At 39.1% G+C, this 21416-nt stretch overlaps 1 non-coding gene across 1 annotated transcript; it reads left to right on the plus strand.

Moving 5' to 3' along the window:
• The first annotated feature begins 5824 nt into the window (after positions 1–5824).
• LOC130977733 (small nucleolar RNA R71) lies at positions 5825–5932 on the plus strand. The gene has a single exon (XR_009085412.1). It is a non-coding gene; the product is annotated as a small nucleolar RNA R71 (small nucleolar RNA).
• Positions 5933–21416: the final 15484 nt, after the last annotated feature.

Raw genomic sequence — 21416 nt, forward strand, 5'->3', positions numbered from 1 at the left:
ATTTCAGCACGGTCTTGGTATCATTAGTGGGTGTAGCAATTGCTTCTACCCACTTAGATACATAGTCCACTGCCACCAGAATGTAAGTGTTTGAGTTTGATGGTGGGAATGGACCCATGAAGTCAATTCCCCATACATCAAACAATTCTATCTCTAATATCCCTTGTTGAGGCATGGCATATCCGTGAGGCAAGTTACCAGCTCTTTGGCAACTGTCACAATTACGCACAAACTCTCGGGAGTCTTTATAGAGAGTAGGCCAGTAGAAGCCACATTGGAGGACTTTAGTGGCTGTTCGCTCACTTCCAAAATGTCCTCCATACTGTGATCCATGGCAGTGCCATAGGATCTATTGTGCTTCTTCTCTGGGTACACATCTGCGGATTACTCCGTCTGCACATCTCTTAAAGAGATATGGTTCATCCCAGAGGTAGTACTTGGCATCTGAAATTAATTTCTTTTTTTGCACTTTGCTGTACTCCTGGGGTATGAACCTCACAGCTTTATAATTTGCAATGTCTGTGGTGCACAAAATTGTGATCACTACAACTTCGCACAACTAACCAGCAAGTGCACTGGGTCGTCCAAGTAATACCTTACGTGAGTAAGGGTCGATCCCACGGAGATTGGTGGTATGAAGCAAGCTATGGTCACCTTGTAAATCTCAGTCAGGCAGACTCAAATGGGTATAGTGATAAACGAGTAAAGCATAAAGATAAAGATAGAGATACTTATGTATATCATTGGTGAGAGCTTCAGATAAGCGTATGAAGTTGCTTTCCCTTCCGTCTCTCTGCTTTCCTACTGTCTTCATCCAATCCTTCTTACTCCTTTCCATGGCAAGCTTGTGTAGGGTTTCACCGTTGTCAGTGGCTACCTCCCATCCTCTCAGTGAAAATACGTCCCGATGCTCTGTCACAGCATGGCTAATCATCTGTCGGTTCTCGTTCAGGCCGGAATAGAATCCAGTGATTCTTTTGCGTCTGTCACTAACGCCCCGCCTTCAGGAGTTTGAAGCACGTCACAGTCATTCAATCATTGAATCCTACTCAGAATACCACAGACAAGGTTAGACCTTCCGGATTCTCTTGAATGCCGCCATCAGTTCTTGCCTATACCACGAAGACTCCGGTTAAAGAATCCAAGAGATATTCACTAGGGCCTTGTTGCTTTGTAGAACAAAATGGTTGTCAGTCACTTTGTTCATAGGTGAGAATGATGATGAGTGTCACGGATCATCATATTCATCAAGTTGAAGAACAAGTGATATCTTAGAATAAGACCAAGCGGAATTGAATAGAAGAACAATAGTAATTGCATTAATACTCGAGGTACAGCAGAGCTCCACACCTTAATCTATGGTGTGTAGAAATTCCACCGTTGAAAATACATAAGAACAAAAGTGATCATTGGTTTCGGCCCCAGAGAGGGAACCAGAAGAACCAAGATGAAAATACAATAGTAAAAGGTCCTACTTATAGAAAACTAGTAGCCTAGGGTGTACAGAGATGAGTAAATGACATAAAAATCCACTTCCGGGCCCACTTGGTGTGTGCTTAGGCTGAGCATTGAAGCATTTTCGTGTAGAGACTTTTCTTGGAGTTAAACGCCAGCTTTTATGCCAGTTTGGGCGTTTAACTCCCATTTTGGTGCCAGTTCCGGCGTTTAACGCTGGAATTTCTGTAGGTGACTTTGAACGCCGGTTTGGGCCATCAAATCTTGGGCAAAGTATGGACTATCATATATTTCTGGAAAGCCCAGTATGTCTACTTTCCAACGCCGTTGAGAGCGCGCCAATTGGGCTTCTGTAGCTCCAGAAAATCCACTTCGAGTGCAGGGAGGTCAGAATCCAACAGCATCTGCAGTCCTTTTCAGTCTCTTAATCAGATTTTTGCTCAGGTCCCTCAATTTCAGCCAGAAAATACCCGAAATCACAGAAAAACACACAAACTCATAGTAAAGTCCAGAAAAGTGAATTTTAATTAAAAACTAATAAAAATATACTAAGAACTCAACTAAAACTACCAAAAACATACTAAAATCAATGCCAAAAAGTGTACAAATTATCCGCTCATCACAACACCAAACTTAAATTGTTGCTTGTCCCCAAGCAACTGAAAATCAAATAAGATAAAAAGAAGAGAATATACTATAGACTCCAAATTATCAATGAAACTAAGCTCCAAATTAGATGAGCGGGACTAGTAGCTTTTTGCCTCCGAACAGTTTTGGCATCTCACTTTTATCCTTTGAAATTCAGAATGATTGGCTTCTTTAGGAACTCAGAATCCAGATAGTGTTATTGATTCTCCTAGTTAAGTATGATGATTCTTGAACACAGCTACTTATTGAGTCTTGGCCGTGGCCCAAAGCACTCTGTCTTCCAGTATTACCACCGGATACATACATGCCACAGACACATAATTGGGTGAACCTTTTCAGATTGTGACTCAGCTTTGCTAGAGTCCCCAATTAGAGGTGTCCAGGGTTCTTAAGCACACTCTTTTTGCCTTGGATCACAACTTTATTTCTTTCTTTTTCTTTCTTTTTCTTTTTCTCCCCTTTTTTTTTCGTTTTTCTCCTTCTCTTTTTTTTTTTTTTGTATTCACTGCCTTTTCTTGCTTCAAGAATCATTTTTATGATTTTTCAGATCCTCAGTAACATGTCTCCTTTTTCATCATTCTTTCAAGAGCCAACAATTTTAACATTCATGAACCACAAATTCAAAAGACATATGCACTGTTTAAGCATACATTCAGAAAACAAAAAGTATATATTGTCACCACATCAAACTAATTAAGCTAGTTTTAAAGATGAATTCGAAATCCTGTACTTCTTGTTCTTTTGTGATAAAAACAGTTTTCATTTAAGAAAGGTGATGGATTCATATTCATAACTTTAAGGCATAGACACTAAGACACTAATGATCATAAGACACAAACATTGACAAACATAAGCATAAAAATTCGAAAAACAAGAAAATAAAGAACAAGGAGATTAAAGAACGGGTCCACCTTAGTGATGGCGGCTTGTTCTTCCTCTTGAAGGTCTTATGGAGTGCTTGAGCTCCTTAATGTCTCTTCCTTGTCTTTGTTGCTCCTCTCTTCATGATTCTTTGATTTTCTCTAATTTCATGGAGGAGGATGGAATGTTCTTGGTGCTCCACCCTTAGTTGTCCCATGTTGGAACTTAATTCTCCTAGGGAGGTGTTCAGTTGCTCCCAATAGTCTTGTGGAGGAAAGTGCATCCCTTGAGATGAATCTGGAGCATCTCCCATGACTCGGAGGTGAAAGCTTTTGCCTTCCCTTTCCTCTTTCTAGAGGTTTCTCCGGCCTTGGATGCCATAAATGGTTATGGAAAAACAAAAAGCAATGCTTTTACCACACCAAACTTAAAAGGTTTGCTCGTCCTCGAGCAAAAGAAGAAAGAAGAGAGTAGAAGAAGAAGAAATGAGGAGGAAGGGAGTGGCTTTGTGTTTCGGCCATTATGGGTGGGTTTGGGTGGGAAAGTGGTTTGAATTTGGATGGTGAGGTAAGTGGGGTTTTATGAAGGATGGAGGTGAGTGGTGAAGAGAAAGATGGGATTTGATAGGTGAGGGGTTTTTTGGTGAAGAGGTATTGGGGTGATTGGTGAATGGGTGAAGAAGAGAGAGGGTGGTGGGGTTGGTGGGGATCCTGTGGGGTCCACAGATCTTTAGGTGTCAAGGAAAAGTCATCCCTGCACCAAATGGCATTCAAAATCACGTTTTGAGCCAATTCTGGCGTTAAACGCCGGGCTGGTGCCCATTTCTGGCGTTTAACGCCAGGTTCTTGCCCCTTTCTGGCGTTTAACGCCAGTCTGGTGCCCCTTTCTAGCGTTAAACGCCCAGAATGGTGCCAGACTGGGCGTTAAACGCCCACCTGCTAGCCTCACTGGCGTTTAAACACCAGTGGGTTCTTCCTCCAGGGTGTGCTGTTTTTCTTCCTGTTTTTCATTCTGTTATTGCTTTTTCAATTGATTTTGTGACTTCTCATGATCATCAACCTACAAAATAAAATAAAATAACAAAAGAAAATAGATAAAATATAACATTGGGTTGCCTCCCAACAAGCGCTTCTTTAATGTCAGTAGCTTGACAGAGGGCTCTCATGGAGCCTCACAGATACTCAGAGCAATGTTGGAACCTCCCAACACCAAACTTAGAGTTTGAATGTGGGGGTTCAACACCAAACTTAGAGTTTGGTTGTGGCTTCCCAACACCAAACTTAGAGTTTGACTGTGGGGGCTCTGCTTGACTCTGATTTGAGAGAAGCTCTTCATGCTTCCTCTCCATGGTGACAGAGGGATATCCTTGAGCCTTAAACACAAAGGATTCTTCATTCACTTGAATGATCAGTTCACCTCTATCAACATCAATCACAGCCTTTGCTGTGGCTAGGAAGGGTCTGCCAAGGATGATGGATTCATCCATGCACTTCCCAGTCTCTAGGACTATGAAATCAGTAGGGATGTAATGGTCTTCAATCTTAACCAAAACATTCTCTACAAGTCCATAAGCTTGTTTTCTTGAGTTGTCTGCCATCTCTAGTGAGATTCTTGCAGCTTGTACCTCAAAGATCCCTAGCTTCTCCATTACAGAGAGAGGCATGAGGTTTACACTTGACCCTAAGTCACACAGAGCCTTTTTGAAGGTCATGGTGCCTATGGTACAAGGTATGGAAAACTTCCCAGGATCTTGTCTCTTTTGAGGTAATTTCTGCCTAGACAAGTCATCCAGTTCTTTGGTGAGCAAAGGAGGTTCATCCTCCCAAGTCTCATTTCCAAATAACTTGTCATTTAGCTTAATGATTGCTCCAAGGTATTTAGCAACTTGCTCTTCAGTGACATACTCATCCTTTTCAGAGGAAGAATACTCATCAGAGCTCATGAAAGGCAGAAGTAAGTCCAATGGAATCTCTATGGTCTCATTTTGAGCCTCAGATTCCCATGGTTCCTCATTGGGGAACACATTGGAGGTCAGTGCACGCCCATTGAGATCTTCCTCAGTGGCGTCCACTTCCTCTCTTTCCTCTCCAGATTCGGCCATGTTTATGGCTTTGCACTCTCCTTTTGGATTTTCTTCTGGATTACTTGGGAGAGTACTTGGAGGGAGTTCAGTAATTTTCTTACTCAGCTGTCCCACTTGTGCCTCCAAATTCCTAATGGAGGACCTTGTTTCAGTCATGAAACTTTGAGTGGTTTTGATTAGATCAGAGACCATGGTTGCTAAGTCAGAGGGGTTCTGCTTAGAATTTTCTGTCTGTTGCTGAGAAGATGATGGAAAAGGCTTGCCATTGCTAAACCTGTTTCTTCCACCATTATTGTTGTTGAAACCTTGTTGAGGTCTCTCTTGATTCTTCCATGAGAAATTTGGGTGATTTCTCCATGAAGAATTATAGGTGTTTCCATAGGGTTCTCCTAGGTAATTCACCTCTTCCATTGAAGGGTTCTCAGGATCATAAGCTTCTTCCTCAGATGAAGCATCCTTAGTACTGCTTGGTGCATTTTGCATCCCAGACAGACTTTGAGAAATCAAATTGATTTGTTGAGTCAATATTTTATTCTGAGCCAGAATGGCATTCAGAGCATCAATCTCAAGAACTCCTTTTTTCTGACTAGTCCCATTGTTCACAGGATTTCTTTCAGAAGTGTACATGAATTGGTTATTTGCAACCATTTCAATGAGCTCTTGAGCTTCTGTAGGCGTCTTCTTCAGATGAAGAGATCCTCCAGCAGAGCTATCCAAAGACATCTTGGATAGTTCAGAAAGACCATCATAGAAAATACCTATGATGTTCCATTCAGAAAGCATGTCAGGGGGACATTTTCTGATTAATTGTTTGTATCTTTCCCAAGCTTCATAGAGGGATTCTCCATCCTTTTGTCTAAAGGTTTGGACTTCCACTCTAAGCTTACTCAATTTTTGAGGTGGAAAGAACTTTGCCAAGAAGGCATTGACTAGCTTTTCCCATGAGTCCAGGCTTTCTTTAGGTTGTGAGTCCAACCATATTCTAGCTCTGTCTCTTAGAGCAAAAGGGAATAGCATAAGTCTATAGACCTCAGGGTCTACCCCATTGGTCTTGACAGTGTCACAGATTTGCAAGAATTCAGCTAAGAACTAATGAGGATCTTCCAATGGAAGTCCATGAAACTTGCAATTCTGTTGCATTAGAGAAACTAATTGAGGCTTAAGCTCAAAGTTGTTTGCTCCAATGGCAGGGATAGAGATACTTCTCCCATAGAAATCAGGAGTAGGTGCAGTAAAGTCACCCAGCACCTTCCTTGCATTGTTGGCATTGTTGTTGTTTTCGGCTGCCATGTGTTCTTCTTCCTTGAAGAATTCGGTCAGGTCCTCTAAAGAGAGTTGTGCTTTGGCTTCTCTTAGCTTTCTCTTCAGGGTCCTTTCAGGTTCAGGGTCAGCTTCAACAAGAATGCCTTTGTCTCTGCTCCTGCTCATATGAAAGAGAAGAGAACAAGAAAAATGTGGAATCCTCTATGTCACAGTATAGAGATTCCTTGAGGTGTCAGAGGAAAAGAAAAGTAGAAGATAGAAGTAGAAAATTCGAACTTATCAAAGAAGATGGAGTTCGAATTTTGCATTAAGGGATAGTGTTAGTCCATAAATAGAAGGATGTGAGAAGAGGGGAAGTAGTTTTCGAAAATTAAGTAAAGGATTTTTGAAAACATTTTGAAAAACACTAATTGATTTTCGAAAACTAAGAATAGAAAAAGAATCAAGTGATTTTTGAAAAAAATTTTGAAATTAGAAGTCAAAAAGATTTGATTTGAAAACTATTTTGAAAAAGATGTGATTGAGAAGATATGATTGAAAAGATATGATTTGAAAATAATTTTAAAAGATATGATTTGAAAACAATTTTAAAAAGATTTAATTTTTAAAAATTAATGACTTGCCTAACAAGAAAAGATATGATTCAAACATTAAACCTTTCTCAACAGAAAAGGCAATATACTTGAGATGTTCAATCAAATCATTAATTGTTAGTAAGTATCTTTGAAAAAGGAAAGAAATTGATTTTGAAAACATTTGATTGAAAAGATATGATTTGAAAAAGATTTGGTTTTGAAAAACTTTGAAAACTTGAAAAAAAATTGATTTGAAAACAAAATCTTCCCCCTTGTGCCATCCTGGCCTTAAACGCCCAGAATGGTGCACATTCTAGCGTTTAACGCCCAAAACTCTACCCTTTTGGGCGTTAAACGCCCAGCCAGGCACCCTGGCTGGCGTTTAAACGCCAGTCTGTCTTCTTCACTGGGCATTTTTGAATGCCCAGTTTTTTCTGTGTGATTCCTCTGCAGTATGTTCTGAATCTTCAATTCTCTGTATTATTGACTTGAAAAGACACAAATTAAAAATATTTTTGGATTTTTAATAATAAGGAATAATCAAAATGCAACTAAAATCAAATAATAATGCATGCAGGACACCAAACTTAGCAGTTTGTATACTATTGATACTAATAGAATGAGAATGCACATGAGAAATAACAACACACTCAAGTTAATAGAATTCAAAGATCAAAACAAGGAAATCATCAAGAACAACTTGAAGATTAATGAAGACACATGCATGAATTCGAAAAATGCAAGAGGAACAGAAACATGCAATTAACACCAAACTTAAAATGAGACACTAGACTCAAACAAGAAATATTTTTGGTTTTTATGATTTTGTAATTTTTTTTTTGGATTTTTCGAAAATTAAGTGGAAAAGAAAATAAAGGTATCAAAATTCTTAATGAGAATTCCAGGAATCATGCAATGTTAGTCTAAAGATTTAATCTAAAGAAATTAGACATGGCCGGCCAAGCTTCAGCAGGACATTGCATTCAAGAGCTAAATTGATGAGAATCAATCAGCTTTGGTGATGATAAGAACATCACCTTGAAACACTAGAATTCATTCTTAAGAACTCTGAAGAAAAATACCTAATCTAAGCAACAAGATGAACCGTCAGTTGTCCATACACAAACAATCCCCGGTAACGGCGCCAAAAACTTGGTGCACGAAATTGTGATCACTACAACTTCGCACAACTAACCAGTAAGTGCACTGGGTCGTCCAAGTAATACCTTACGTGAGTAAGGGTCGATCCCACGGAGATTGGTGGTATGAAGCAAGCTATGGTCACCTTGTAAATCTCAGTCAGGCAGACTCAAATGGGTATAGTGATAAACGAGTAAAGCATAAAGATAAAGATAGAGATACTTATGTATATCATTGGTGAGAGCTTCAGATAAGCGTATGAAGATGCTTTCCCTTCCGTCTCTCTGCTTTCCTACTGTCTTCATCCAATCCTTCTTACTCCTTTTCATGGCAAGCTTGTGTAGGGTTTCACCGTTGTCAGTGGCTACCTCCCATCCTCTCAGTGAAAATACGTCCCGATGCTCTGTCACAGCATGGCTAATCATCTGTCGGTTCTCGTTCAGGCCGGAATAGAATCCAGTGATTCTTTTGCGTCTGTCACTAACGCCCCGCCTTCAGGAGTTTGAAGCACGTCACAGTCGTTCAATCATTGAATCCTACTCAGAATACCACAGACAAGGTTAGACCTTCCGGATTCTCTTGAATGCCGCCATCAGTTCTTGCCTATACCACGAAGACTCCGGTTAAAGAATCCAAGAGATATTCACTAGGGCCTTGTTGCTTTGTAGAACAAAATGGTTGTCAGTCACTTTGTTCATAGGTGAGAATGATGATGAGTGTCACGGATCATCACATTCATCAAGTTGAAGAACAAGTGATATCTTAGAATAAGACCAAGCGGAATTGAATAGAAGAACAATAGTAATTGCATTAATACTCGAGGTACAGCAGAGCTCCACACCTTAATCTATGGTGTGTAGAAACTCCACCGTTGAAAATACATAAGAACAAAAGTGATCATTGGTTTCGGCCCCAGAGAGGGAACCAGAAGAACCAAGATGAAAATACAATAGTAAAAGGTCCTACTTATAGAAAACTAGTAGCCTAGGGTGTACAGAGATGAGTAAATGACATAAAAATCCACTTCCGGGCCCACTTGGTGTGTGCTTAGGCTGAGCATTGAAGCATTTTCGTGTAGAGACTCTTCTTGGAGTTAAACGCCAGCTTTTATGCCAGTTTGGGCGTTTAACTCCCATTTTGGTGCCAGTTCCGGCGTTTAACGCTGGAATTTCTGTAGGTGACTTTGAACGCCGGTTTGGGCCATCAAATCTTGGGCAAAGTATGGACTATCATATATTGCTGGAAAGCCCAGGATGTCTACTTTCCAACGCCGTTGAGAGCGCGCCAATTGGGCTTCTGTAGCTCCAGAAAATCCACTTCGAGTGCAGGGAGGTCAGAATCCAACAGCATCTGCAGTCCTTTTCAGTCTCTGAATCAGATTTTTGCTCAGGTCCCTCAATTTCAGCCAGAAAATACCTGAAATCACAGAAAACACACAAACTCATAGTAAAGTCCAGAAAAGTGAATTTTAATTAAAAACTAATAAAAATATACTAAGAACTCAACTAAAACTACCAAAAACATACTAAAATCAATGCCAAAAAGTGTACAAATTATCCGCTCATCAGTCTGCAAACCAAGGAGCTTCCTGAATGGCAAAGAGTTGCTCATCTGGGAAGGTCTCAGAGATCTCAGTAGAAGGGAGGGACGCCCCAGCTACTGGTTCTATTCGGGACAGATGATCAGCTACTTGGTTCTCTGTCCCTTTTCTGTCTCTTATTTCTATATCAAACTCTTGCAGAAGCAACACCCATCTTATTAGCCTGGGTTTTGAATCCTGCTTTGTGAGTAAGTATTTAAGAGCAGCATGGTCAGTGTACATAATCACTTTGGATCCTACTAGATAAGATCTAAACTTGTCAATGGCATAAACCACTGCAAGTAATTCTTTTTCTGTGGTTGTGTAATTCTTCTGTGCATCATTTAGAACACGGCTAGCATAATAAATGACGTGCAGAAGTTTATTATGCCTCTGTCCCAACACTGCACCAATGGCATGATCACTGGCATCACACATTAATTCAAATGGCAATGTCCAATCTGGTGCAGAGATGACTGGTGCTGTGACCAGCTTAGCTTTCAGGGTCTCAAACGCCTGCTGACACTGTGTGTCAAACACAAATGGTGTGTTAGCAGCTAGCAGGTTACTCAAAGGTTTTGCAATTTTCGAAAAATCCTTTATAAACCTTCTATAGAATCCTGCATGCCCCAGAAAGCTTCTGATTGCCTTAACATTGGCAGGTGGTGGTAATTTTTCAATTACCTCTACCTTTGCCTTATCCACCTCTATTCCCCTGCTTGAAATTTTGTGCCCAAGGACAATTCCTTCAGTCACCATAAAGTGACATTTCTCCCAGTTTAAAACCAGGTTAGTCTCTTGGCACCTTTTCAGGACAAGTGCTAGGTGATTAAGACAGGAGCTGAATGAGTCTCCATATACTGAGAAGTCATCCATGAAGACTTCCAGAAATTTCTCTACCATATCTGAGAAGATAGAGAGCATGCACCTCTGAAAGGTTGCAAGTGCATTGCACAGACCAAAAGGCATCCTTCTGTAGGCAAACACGCCAGAAGGGCAAGTAAATGCTGTTTTCTCTTGGTCCTGAGGATCTACTGCAATTTGGTTGTAGCCTGAATAGCCATCCAAAAAGCAGTAATAATCATGACCAGCTAGTCTTTCTAGCATTTGGTCTATGAATGGTAAAGGAAAATGATCCTTTCTGGTGGCTGTATTGAGCCTTCTGTAGTCAATACACATGCGCCACCCTGTTACTGTTCTTGTAGGAACCAGTTCATTTTTTTCATTATGAACCACTGTCATGCCTCCCTTTTTGGGGACAACTTGGACAGGGCTCACCCAGGGGCTATCAGAAATAGGATAAATAATCCCAGCCTCCAGTAATTTAGTGACCTCTTTCTGCACCACCTCCTTCATGGCTGGATTTAGCCTCCTCTGTGGTTGGACCACTGGTTTGGCATTATCCTCCAACAGGATCTTGTGCATGCATCTAGCTGGGCTAATGCCCTTGAGATCACTTATGGACCACCCAAGAGCTGTCTTGTGTGTCCTTAGCACTTGAATCAGTGCTTCCTCTTCCTGTGGATTTAAAGCGGAGCTTATAATCACTGGAAAAGTTTCACCCCCTCCCAGAAATGCATATTTCAGGGATGGTGGTAGTGGTTTGAGTTCAGGTTTGGGAGGCTTATCCCCCTCCTGAGGAATTTTCGAAAATTCCTTTGTTTCCTCTGGTTCTTCTTGATCAGGTTGAGCATCTTTAAAGATGTCCTCAAGCTCTGATTCTAGGCTTTCAGTCATATTGATCTCTTCCACCAAAGAGTCAATAATATCAGCGCCCATGCAGTCATTTGGTGTGTCTGGATGCTGCATAGCCTTTACAGCATTCAACTTGAACTCATCCTCATTGACTCTCAAGGTTACTTCCCCTTTTTGTACATCAATGAGAGTTCGTCCAGTTGCTAGGAAAGGTCTTCCTAGAATGAGAGTTGCACTTTTGTGCTCCTCCATCTCCAGCACCACAAAGTCAGCTGGAAAGGAAAATGGCCCAACCTTGACAATCATGTCTTCTATTATGCCTGATGGATGTTTAATGGAGCCATCAGCAAGTTGGAGGCATATCCTGGTTGGTTTGACTTCTCCAGTCAACCCAAGCTTTCTGATAGTGGATGCAGGTATTAGATTGATGCTTGCTCCAAGATCACACAGGGCTGTCTTGGTGCAAGCACCTTCTAATGTGCATGGTATCAAAAAGCTTCCTGGATCTTGAAGCTTTTCTGGTAAGCTTTTCAGAATGACTGCACTGCATTCTTCAGTGAGGAACACTTTTTCAGTTTCTCTCCAATCCTTCTTATGACTTAAGATCTCTTTCATGAACTTAGCATAAGAAGGTATTTGCTCAAGTGCCTCTGCAAACGGAATCTTTATTTCAAGAGTCCTTAGATAGTCTGCAAAGCGGGCAAATTGCTTATCCTGTTCCACTTTGCGGAGTTTCTGAGGATAAGGCATCTTGGCTTGATATTCTTCAACCTTAGATGCTGCAGGTTTATTCCTTACAGAAGTGGTTGAAGAAGCCTTGTTAGAGGGATTATTATCAGCACTCTCAGGTGTCTGATCCTCCCTTGGCGTTTGAACGCCAGGATTGGGTGGAAAATGGGCGTTTAACGCCAACTTTTCCCCCTTTTCTGGCGTTTGAACGCCAGAACTGGGCAGGGAATGGGCGTTTAACGCCAGCTTTCCCTCCCTTTCTGGCGTTTGAACGCCAATAACATTCCTCTCTGGGCTCTTACTGTCCTTAGAGGGATTTTGAACAGTGGTTTGGTTGTCCTCTGTCAATTGTTCCTTGTTTAGCTTTTTGCTCTTTTGAGCAGTGTTATTCAGTGTCTTCCCACTCCTCAGTTGAACTGCTTGACATTCCTCTGTTATCTGTTTAGATATTTGCTGTTTTGCTTGATTCAACTGCAGTTCTATGTTCTTGTTAGCAACTTTAGTATCATGGAGCATTTCTTTAAATTCTGCTAACTGTTCTGTCATCAGGAGCAATTGTTGATTAAGCTCATTCATCTGTTCTTGAGGATTAGGATCAGTGACTACTGCCATGACTTCCTCTTTTGGAGAGAACTCATTGCTAGAATATAAGTATTGGTTTCTAGCAACAGTGTCTATAAGCTCTTGAGCTTCTTCAATTGTTTTCCTCATGTGTATAGATCTACCAGCTGAGTGGTCTAAAGACATCTGAGCTTTTTTTGTAAGCCCATAGTAGAAGATGTCTAACTGTACCCACTCTGAAAACATTTCAGAGGGGCATTTTCTAAGCATACCTCTATACCTCTCCCAGGCATTATAAAGGGATTCATTATCCTCTTGTTTAAAGCCTTGGATGTCCAGCCTTAGCTGTGTCATCCTCTTTGGAGGGTAAAAATGATTCAGGAATTTGTCTGATAACTGTTTCCATGTCTTTATGCTTGCTGTAGGTTGGTTATTCAACCACCTTTTAGCTTGATCTTTTACGGAAAATGGAAACAGTAATAGTCTGTAGACATCCTGATCTACCTCTTTATCATGTACTGTGTCAGCAATTTGTAGGAACTGTGCCAGAAACTCAGTAGGTTCTTCCTGTGGAAGACCGAAATACTGGCAATTTTGCTGCATTATGATAATGAGTTGAGGATTTAGCTCAAAGCTGCTTGCTTTGATGGGAGGTGTACAGATGCTACTCCCATATGCAGCTGTAATGGGGTTAGCATATGACCCCAGAGTCCTTTTGGACTGATCAATCCCTCTTAGATCCATAATGGACAAAAGGGAAGTGATAATGATTGCAAATAGATAAATTTTGTTTTTTTTTTGAATTAACCGAAAATTAAAATAAAAACAAAAGGAAATTAAAATAAAAATTCAAGAATCAAAAAGAAAATAAGATCAAAGCAAATTGAGAATTGAATCAATTAGTTAATTAAAAAGATTTTGAAAAGAGCAATTAGAAAGATGTGATTGAAAAGTTTTTATGAAAAAGATTTGATTTTTGAAAAGAGGAAAGAGAAAAACAACAAAATGACACCAAACTTAAAATTTTTAGAAAATCAAACACTAATTTTCGAAAATTTTGAAAGGAAAAACACAAAGAGGACACCAAACTTAGAACTTTTATGGATCAAAAAGGGACTAAGGACATGCAAAATCGAAAAATTGAAAGAAAAACAAAAGCATGCAATTGACACCAAACTTAAAATATGAAACTAGACTCAACTAAAAGACTCTAAACCAACAAAAATAAAACAGCCCTAATCTAAGCAACAAGATAAACCGTCAGTTGTCCAAACTCGAACAATCCCCGGCAACGGCGCCAAAAACTTGGTGCACGAAATTGTGATCACTACAACTCAAATAATCCCTAGTAATGGCTCCAAAGACTTGGTGCTCAATACCATGGCATAAACACAACTTCGCACAACTAACCAGCAAGTGCACTGGGTCGTCCAAGTAATACCTTGCGTGAGCAAGGGTCGATCCCACGGAGATTGTCGGCTTGAAGCAAGCTATGGTTATCTTGTAAATCTTAGTCAGGATATCAGAAATTATCAGGATTGATTGTGAAAAGCAAAAGAACATGAAATAAGTACTTGTTAAGCAGTAATGGAGAATAGGTTGAGGCTTTGGAGATGCTCCATCTTCTGAATTTCTGCTTTCCTACTGTCTTCTTCATCAAACACGCAAGGCTCCTTCCATGGCAAGCTGTATGTAGGGTTTCACCGTTGTCAGTGGCTACCTCCCATCCTCTCAGTGAAAACGTTCCTATGCTCTGTCACAGCATGGCTAATCATCTGTCGGTTCTCGGTCAGGCCGGAATAGAATCCAGTGATTCTTTTGTGTCTGTCACTAACGCCCCGCCTGCTAGGAGTTTGAAGCACGTCACAGTCATTCAATCATTGAATCCTACTCAGAATACCACAGACAAGGTTTAGACCTTCCGGATTCTCTTGAATGCCGCCATCAGTTCTAACTTATACCACGAAGATTCCGATTAAAGAATCCAAGAGATATCTACTTAATCTAAAATAGAGCGGAGGTGGTTGTCAGGCACATGTTCATAGTTGAGAATGATGATGAGTGTCACAGATCATCACATTCATCCGGGTTAAGAGCAAGTGATATCTTAGAATGGAAGCAAGCATGATTGAATAAGAAATAGTAGTAATTGCATTAATCCATCAAGACACAGCAGAGCTCCTCACCCCCAACCATGGGGTTTAGAGACTCATGCCGTGGAAAGTACACAAAGAAACGTGTAAAATGTCATCCCCCTGATACAATGTCAAAAGATCCTATTAATAGTAAACTAGTAACCTAAGGTTTTACAGAAATGAGTAAATGACAGAAAAATCCACTTTCGGGCCCACTTGGTGTGTGCTTGGGCTGAGCATTGAAGCTTTCATGTGTAGAGACCTTTTCTGGAGTTAAACGCCAGCTTTCATGCCAGTTTGGGCGTTTAACTCCAAGTTTTATGCCAGTTCCAGCGTTAAACGCTGGAATTTCTGAGGCTGATTTGTCACGCCGGTTTGGGCCATCAAATCTTGGGCAAAGTATAGACTATCATATATTGCTGGAAAGCCCAGGATGTCTACTTTCCAATGCCGTTGAGAGCGCGCCAATTGGGCTTCTGTAGCTCCGGAAAATCCACTTCAAGTGCAGGGAGGTCAGAATCCAACAGCATCTGTAGTCCTTTTCAGTCTCTGAATTAGATTTTTGCTCAGAACCTTCAATTTCAGTCAGAAAATACCTGAAATCATAGAAAAACACACAAACTCATAGTAAAGTCCAGGAAAGTGAATTTTAACTAAAAACTAATAAAAATATAATAAAAACTAACTAAAAGATACTAAAAACATACTAAAAACAATGCCAAAAAGGGTACAAATTATCCGCTCATCAAGATGCACTTGCACACCAAGTCAATAAAATGATCAGTAAATCCAATATCCAGCAGTGTGTCCTTGATGAAACTCCATTTCAGCCTATCATATACTTTTTGCAAATCAATTTTTATAGCCTTCCATCCTTTATGCCCCTTCTTATTTTTCATGGAATGAATAACCTCTTGTGCGATAATGATGTTGTTTGAACTATATCTTCCAAGCATGAAACTACATTGAATAGGATTCACAAACTTCTCCATAACCCGCTGTAGTCTTTTAGCCAAGATTTTTGTAACAATCTTGTAGGACACGTTGCACAAACTAATAGGCCTCATCTGCTTAAGGCTAGTCACTAGTTCCACCTTCGGTACGAGTGTGATGACTGTCTCATTAATTTCAGCCACCTCATTGGAAATATTAAAAATATTCTCAACTAATCTACAAACATCTGACCCTATAAAATCCTAATTATTTTGGTAAAAAATAGTCTGGATGTTGTCTTTAGGCCACCAATATTAAAGATTGAATCTTTGATTTCTTGAGGAGTGACATTCCTGTCAATAGAAATAAGCTCAAGATTACTTAAGGAAGGAAAATCTTTATTAACAATATAAGGAGATTCAGGTATATTATCAAAGTAAAGAGAAGAGTAGAAAGAGGTAGCCATGTTTTCAAGGGCAGAATTGTTAGATATCTAATTTCCATGATCATCTTGAAGAGATGTCACTTTGTTTCTTTTTCTTCTAGCTAAGGTTGTTCTATGAAAATATTTTGTGTTTCGATCTTTGCATTTGATCTACTTGCATCTGGATTTTTGATACCAAAGAATCTCTTATTGGGCAAGAATTTCTTCATATTCCTTCCAAAGAGTAACTTGGAGATTTTTTAAGAAATAGTTGCTACTGTGATTTAACCTATTAACATTTCCTTGGAGCCTTCTTAGGATTCTTTCCTTTTTTCTAAGAATATTACAAAAAACAGAGTAATTCCAATCTTTAAGAACCCTCTGAAACTCAGCAATGCAATTAGACCAAGACACTTGCACTCTCCAATTACTTGAAACTAATTTCACAAAGTCTAGATGTGTCATCTAAGCCGCTCAAAATCTAAACAGTCTTCTTCTCCTGTTAGGTTGCTCGGCAACAAAAAGATGGAGGCACATGGGAGTATGATCAGATTTAAGCATTGGCAACAGTTCAATATTAGCTTCAGAAAAACTAATTTGCCAATCCAAATTACATAAACCCCTATCTAATCTCTCAACAAGGTTTCCTCTCTTCCATGTGAAAGGCCATCCCAAAAATCTCAGATAAAATAAGTCACTGTCAATAATGCAAACATGAAAATCAGAGCAGGCCCCATGGTTCTGATTCAAAGACCCTCCTCTGCGGTTCATAATGTTATAGAAAAGCATTAAAATCATCCAAGAGGCACCATGGATCTTCATAGTTGGTGTTGATATCTCTGATGTTTTGCCACAACTCTCTTTGGAGACTTTTCTGAGGACTCGCATGAACAGCTATGAGATTCCATGGAATAGAGTCTTTGCCTTTCACCCACATATGTATAAATTGCATATGAGTTTTAAGGATATCTACTTTCCAAAGGGCCGAATCCCAGAGAATCCAAATTCTGCCAGAGAAGCCTCTAGCTTCCTCTACAAAATAGCTATCAAAGCCTAATTTCTCGCGAATTTTTTTCTATTTTCACTAATGTGACTTTTGACAAGAATCAGAAAACTAGCTTTATATTGCTTCTTTAGATCTCTTATAAGGGAGGGAAAAGAGTTACTACCCACCCCATGATAGTTCCAACAAATTAAATTCATCATAGAAGATATTTGAAAAAATAGGTTGCCACCAGAGACAGAGGAACTAAAGATTCAAGGCCGCTTCCCTCTCTTCCGATTCAGGCCTAGTACCGCCATTACTAGTCACTATAAGCTTTGTTGTTCTTGCATCCACCATGTTCGTGTCTGGGGGTTTGTCAATCATGACTCCCATCACCTAAGCAACAATTTAATTCTCCATCGCATTTCCATCACGGAGAAGGGATTTTCTTTGATTGAAGAAATTATTGGTCACCACATGATTTTCGAAGGCTTGCTTAACCATCTTTGACGCCTTAAATGCCTCCATTTGGTCTGCATTCATCCGTCTCATATTCTCAAGCATCATCTGCTCCATGAAATATTTCTCTGAGCTTTATTTCGTAGTGATAGAGGGTATTGAACCTTCTACTACACTCTCATTATTGATAGAGACTATAAGTGAACTTTTCTTAGCCTTGGTGTTTCTCATTGGTTGGGTCGGCCCAAGTTTAGGAAGGGATCTTTTTTTTGTACTTGATTATTCTTCCTAGTACCACAACTTAAGACCTTCTTTTAGATTTGGTTGGCCTTTTCTACGCTTTTTTGGTTTAGGCCCACTATATATGTGATCTTCCTCAATGTGTTTTTCCTGCATATTGCTCTCCTCTAAATTCTCTGTGCCATCTTCATAAAGAATATTAAATCTAGACTCACCCTCATGATATTGATCCTTATTATTATCACCTTTTTTGAGGATTTCTTTTTAATTTGTCTTCTAACCAACATCCAAGGCCCAACATCAGGTGGTGCTTGATTAGATTTATGATATTAGTTTCCAGAATAGTCGTGGATGCATGATTATTGTGATTTGTCTCCTAATTGCAATTAATGTCCGAGTTGATGAGGGTCTCATTTTTGTTTGGGCCACCGGCGACATTTCTATCAATCTATTCACCTTGCTCAGTGGCTGTCTCACTACATTGATCGGTTCTATGACCATATTTTCCACAAGTAAAATATATTAGGTGTAGACCTTCATGCTCAATGTTGAGAGTGCTTCCAAGAACTGAAATCCGTGGAACCAATTTTTTTGACAAGTCAATCTCTACGAAAATTCTAGCGAACCTTCCTCTAGAATGAATAGATGTAGCTTTGTCAATCTTTAACATGGTTTCAATGGCAGAACCGACCCTCCATAAGAAATGATAATTATAGAGCTCAATAGGAAGATTTGGAATGCAAATCCATGCCGCTATCTTTTTGACAACATTTTCTGATGACAAGAAAAAGGGTTTCCATCTTTGCACGATAAGATAGTATCCAGCGATCATCCACGGACCTCTAAGAAGAGCATGTGAATAGTCTTTCTCATCTGAAAAATGAACCAAAAATAGTGACGACCATGTTAATAACATTTATCTTACCTTTCTTTATCCACTCTCTATTTAGTCTTTGTTCCATAAAGTCGAGATTCACTCTCTTGCCCATCACTTTTACTATGAGCGCAGCATGCCATGGCTTGCACCATTCATCAAATTTGTCCTTTGACATAGGACTAATTTGGCAAGGATCAAAAGCAGCATCGTCGTTGTCCGAAGAATCAATATCTTTGTACCACCGATCACTATAAAAGAAACGGGACTTAGCAGTAGAGAATTGCCGGCGTTTTCCCAGAACGTAACAAATCGATTGAGTAGAAGTGGTTTTTGTTGCGTAAATGGGTTCCATTCCAGTTGATCAGATTTGTGACTGTTTTGGTCCCCAACCGCAGCAAATAACCTTTGCAGGAGAGGGGGGAGGGGAGGGGAGGGGAGGGGGGTTTGTTTCATTAAAATACCCCAACAAAAATAACCCGTGCCATTACCCTTCCGTTGCCGTCGTGACTCTTTCCTCCGTCAACTCCAGCCGCTGCGTCCATGTCATTGTTCTTCCCCGTCACTGGCCTCCTCTGTCCGCCGTGTAGCTCCCGCGTGCAAAGTTAAAGTGGAAGGGGTCGTCCAAGTCTTCTCTTTCCTCCATGCATGTCGATGACGTCGTCGGTGGCCGCCCCAACCATCCGTCCCGGTGTCATCGTCGGTAGCCTTCCCCCTTGCCCTGTTTTGCATTGCTGATCGCCCCCTCTCCCCTCTCTAGTTTGTTCTTCTCCCTTCTCCCAATTTAATTTTAGTGGCTGTTGATACATTAATTTGGCATTAATTTCATCTCCGTGCCTTCTAAATTGATCGATTAACTTTGGCCAGATTTTTCTTCCCCAATTTAACATTTTGATTTAATTTTCCCCAATTTCTAAATCCTTGAGTCTTTATTACTTAGTCTTGGTAGCTTAATTGAGTACATAACACATGGAAATAAACTACAATGAGTGCTCAGAATTGTATATACTAGAAAAACATGTTTTGTCAATGCCACAAGTAGAGGAATAAAAAGAATTAGTATCTTAATTCTTAATTCTTAAACAAATCACTCACAGACTAATTCAGTTAATTAATTGAATTTTTGCTTTGTTGACCTTCTTTTATGTTCCAACTATTTCAGCAATATGCCAATGATGATTCCTTTAACAGGATCCAATTTTGATCAAAGAAAAAATTAGAATAAAATTATGTATAAATGGCATGGACAGAGTTAATCTGTTGACTGTAGTACCAACAAATTTAAAGCTTTGTTTACAATGAAATTACATTTGCAGCCACAGAAACTTGGATAAAACATAAAAAATCACTCATTTATATGAAAAGATTGAAGACAAAAAAAAGAACAGAAAAAAATTTTAAATGGCTTATGAGTAACATATGTTGTATTAATGTGCTCTCTATATATTTCTTTATTTAAAAGGATGTCACCAAGAGAGAGTTAGAATACTGAAACAGTTTCTGGTTCTCTATATGCAATAACTTTGCAAAAACACCGACTAAGGGGCCAGTATTATATGTGCAAGCCTCAGTTTCTTTATTTAATTGAGTACTCTTTTGGAGTTTTATTTTGCTTTTGATTATGTCCAAATAGGTGTATTTTTGTTTGTGTGTGTGTGTCTAAGAGATTTATAAAATGGTTATGAAATAGTTTTTGTGTACTATTTCAAACGTATGATTTACTGATTTTACATGCATAAGAATATATAACTTTAATAGCAGTTAATTCTACTACCTGACCAATATTCTAAATTTTTTTCTAATTAAACTATTATTCATCAAAATGATTAAATGAAAGAAGAAGAGTAAGAAGAACCCATGCTATTGTATATAAACATATAACCTTAGATAAATACAATATGTGTTGTTGAACTTCTCCTTTACAAATGTGATCTTTCTGCTATAGAATAACAAAGACAGAGAAAATTAAGTAGTTAGCATTTCAATAAATTTTGATGCTTTCATTTTGGGTGTTTTCAAGCATAAAACTATCCTTTATATTATCTAACTTATCCTTTTGATGCGCCTATTTATAGTTATATATTGTTTATTTCGAGTTCTCATACATTATATTGTAATATTATCATCTTTACAGTAATATATGTTAATTAAAAGGTTCATAAACTATGCCATACCAGATTAAACATAAGGCCAAAAAGCCTTTTTCTTCTATATAGAAAATGCGGTTTCATAGTCCTCTTGTATTTATTTTCTTTCTTCTATATAAGGCCATAATGCCTTTTACCTAATTATTTTCTTATATCTAACTTACATTCCTCTTTTCCTTTTTTTAAGGAAGGTTTTTATTTTCCATTTCAATTTTTTGGCATTGGACCTAGAGTTTATTTCTTCTAGTAATTTTTTTTTGAAAGTGCAGAATATTTCAATGAGTAAGAAACTTTCTCAAATAATATTGTCGATGTGTATTATCCTGAATGCTAGTAACTGTGTTTTCTTTTTTTTTTATTTTAAGAGTTATTCTCCCAGTTTATTTCAAATAGTATGACCATATCATGTTATACACTCGCTTGTTGTATTTATGATTTATTATTAAGTTTTTCTGGTAGTCTGTTTTTATTATTTGAATTTTCGTTGTTCTATTATATCATTGAATTAGACATTGATAAGATTTGACTTTTAAAGCCACAAGATGGTCTAGATTATAGGGACAGTTTGAACAGATTCTTAGATTTCGCATTTGCCAATGCATCAGCCGATAGGATGATACATTGTCCGTG

This window comes from Arachis stenosperma, chromosome 4 (assembly GCF_014773155.1).
Source record: "Arachis stenosperma cultivar V10309 chromosome 4, arast.V10309.gnm1.PFL2, whole genome shotgun sequence".
NCBI lineage: Eukaryota > Viridiplantae > Streptophyta > Magnoliopsida > Fabales > Fabaceae > Arachis > Arachis stenosperma.